Genomic DNA, 3,606 nt, shown 5'->3' with positions numbered 1-3,606 from the left:
CTTCAGTTACCATTGGCACTATCCAGGCCCTCATTGGCTGCCAGGGCTGAGAGAGACAAGAAGAGATGACAGGCAGCAACTCTGTTGACTCTCCAATCCCATGGAGCAATTTTTTTGGAGATTTCAAATCTTCTTCTTCACTTGCCATCCTTCTAAACCTTCACAGCCTTGAGATTTATCAAGGATTACAGAACTAGGAAGAAAGATATTTTGTGTTGTGGGAGATCCCAGGCTGAACACAAAGAGTCCTAGAAGTTAGTATCCAGGTATCAGAAGATAGAGGGTGTTTCCACAGCAACTTCAGGAATCAATAAGAGTTGAAAGGATCCTGATTATGTCATTGTCAGTGAAGTGTGGTTGATGTGTATGCCCTTCAGATGATAAGACTTATGTCTGGAGAAAAGGAAAAAAAAACACTAATTATTAGTGGAACAGGTAACAACAAATGTAACCCTCTTCTGTGTTGGTTCTGGGGATGTGATGAAGAGGATGTCATGATCCACAACAGTGAGACACCTTCCTGCTGTAGGCCAGGTGAAATCAGCATGAGCACTTTGGTAATGAAAGATTGGGGGGAAATTAGTTATAGAGCAGTCAAGAAAATTCAGCCCATCCTAACTGAAACTAAAGGCAGCCCATATCCACCTATCTCAGAACAGCCATTTTTCTAGGGTTGAATGAAGACAAAGTTCATTGTGCTTTAGTCTCATGAGGTGATGGAAAGTAGTGAAAATGTGGATTCTCAGGAGGGAGGGGGGTGCATCCTATGGGAGTGAGAGGCAACTCAGTCCAGAGATTATGAGTGAAAGACAGTGAAGACAGCCCTTGCCTAATATTGCAGACGTGGGTACAGGTAATCCTGGACTTACAACCATGCGTTTAAAGACCGTTCAAGGTTACAACTGCACTAATAAGTGATTTATGACCATTTTCCACATTTATGAAATATATATGAAAATATATAGATGAAGAAAAAGTAGTTCTTAGGGGAAAAATAGAATTGTAATGCTAAAAATGATGACATAACATAGCTGCCTACCAGTGAATTTAATCCCACCAGCCCAGCAAAAAAAACTCAGGCCTGCTGCCTGGAGGCCTAGTAGAAAACTGGCAGCAATGGTGACATATGTGCCAGCCTATACGATGCATCCTGCAGACAGTGTTTTGGGGATCATTGCAATGATTGCTGTGGAAAGAAATGTAGGCCTCACTTGCTTCTCCCTGGAAGGCAAAACACAAACAACCCAATAAGGGCAGAAGAAGCTCAGTATCAGTGGCACATTTAATTTGTTCAAAATCACAGCTTGGCTGTTTGGAAGACATTAGTGCGAGTGTTTGTGCTAAATGATGCTTTTGTGTCAGAAGGCTAGCTGCTTTATTTTAAGTATGGATTAGCACAAGGATGCGGGAAGAGCAGACGGCTGTGAATACCGCCTGATTAGTGGGCAGGAGCAGAGGTATATCAAATAACTTGTCCCACATCTAATAATTATTGATCAGACAGACAATTTAAACCTCATATTTTTTTCTCTCACTGAAAAATCGGAAGAGAGAAAGAATGAAGACCACTTTTCCCTCCTCACGTGCATGCAAAGGTCAACATACAAAACAGAGCATGCTTTGTACATGCCACTGTGGAGAACAGAGAATTTTGCTCAGGCTTCTGATATATTTTGTTTTATCAAACAAATCAAACAAAACACAAGCATATCTGAGCAAAATTCCAAACTTTCCATCATTTGGCGGGGAAGCATATATTCCCTTTTGTGCTAATCCCAGGGGGAAACGGAGTAACTCAATAATGAAAAACAACCCCAAAACCAAAGTGCATACACAGCCAGGAGATACACTGATTGTGCCACAGCACAACAAGGTCATCTTTAGCTGAATGAAAACAAGGTCAATCATTTGTGTCAGATCAATAATTTTTGGACCATAGGATACACTCTTTGACAAACTTCTACTCTGGCACAGACTGCACACAAATTAAATTGCGTTCATAGCCACAAGGTACTTTTATCCATCATTCTGGTGCTCTATCCTTAAAATCAACCCTCTTGCATTCTGACACAAATGTTCAGGTAAATGTCTGCCAAATTTCTTAGTTATGTCATCCAAGCTGTGATTTTTGACCTAAAAAACTATGCATGCAAGGAAAAGTAAAACTCAGTGATAGATATGTTACAGTTCTCTCACATATCCCTTTCACCCTTGTGTGTTTTCGTGTTAAGTAGTGAGGTTTGCGTTACTTTACACACACCATAAATCTTACCATAAATACAACCCAGTTGTCGTCTCCATACTACAAGAGAAAACCAGATATGGGATATCCTTGAGGTACGGTTAAGACTAAGACCCAAGGAAACGAACAAAAGATAGAAATCAACAGACAACTATGATTGGGGGGGGGGCGGTTTTTTTTTTTTTTTCTATAACTCCAGATGACTTTGAGAGACAGACAGACAGGCTAGCAGTAGAGCTGAGATTCCAGCAGAATAAGAGAATGACTGGTGTCAGGACAAAGGATCAGAACTAAATTTGAAATCTTTACTTTTAAATGCCATAAAGACTCTTTCCATATATTGAAGGATTCTTTCTTCTTCTTCACTATATTAGATTTAAAAAGTCACAATTTGGTGAAAAAGTTATAGAGGCACTCAACTGCTATACCTAAGGTTTTTGAGACTGCCACATAATTCTAGGTATCTGTCTGCAAGATAGATGTGTGACTATAATAATAATAATATAATATAATAAATATAATATAATATAATATAATAATATAATATAATATAATATAATATAATATAATATAATATAATATAATATAATATAATATAATATAATATAATATAATATAATATAATATAATATAATATAATATAATATAATATAATATAATATAATATAATATAATATAATATAATATAATATAATTAATATAATATAATAATATAATATAATATAATTAATATAATATAATAATATAATATAATTAATATAATATAATATAATATAATATAATATAATATAATATAATATAATATAATATAATATAATATAATTAATATAATATAATAATATAATATAATATAATTAATATAATATAATATAATAATATAATATAATTAATATAATATAATATAATATAATATAATATAATATAATATAATATAATATATAATATAATATAATATAATATAATATAATATAATATAATATAATATAATATAATATAATATAATATAATATAATATAATATATAATATAATATAATAATATAATATAATAATAATAATATAATATAATATAATATAATACAATATAATACAATATAATACAATATATTATAATATAATACAATATAATACAATACAATATAATATAATATAATACAATACAATATAATATAATACAATAATATAATATAATATAATATAATATAATATAATATAATATAATATAATATAATATAATATAATATAATATAATAATATAATATAATATAATATAATATAATATAATATAATATAATATAATATAATATAATATAATATAATATAATATAATATAATATAATATAATATAATATAATATAATATAATA

The sequence above is a fragment of the Protobothrops mucrosquamatus genome, unplaced genomic scaffold, assembly GCF_001527695.2.
Source record: "Protobothrops mucrosquamatus isolate PMUCROS unplaced genomic scaffold, P.Mucros_1.0 scaffold1480, whole genome shotgun sequence".
NCBI classification, from domain to species: Eukaryota; Metazoa; Chordata; class Lepidosauria; order Squamata; family Viperidae; genus Protobothrops; species Protobothrops mucrosquamatus.
The sequence above is the reverse complement of the archived record's forward strand: the minus strand, read 5'-3'. Positions refer to the sequence as shown.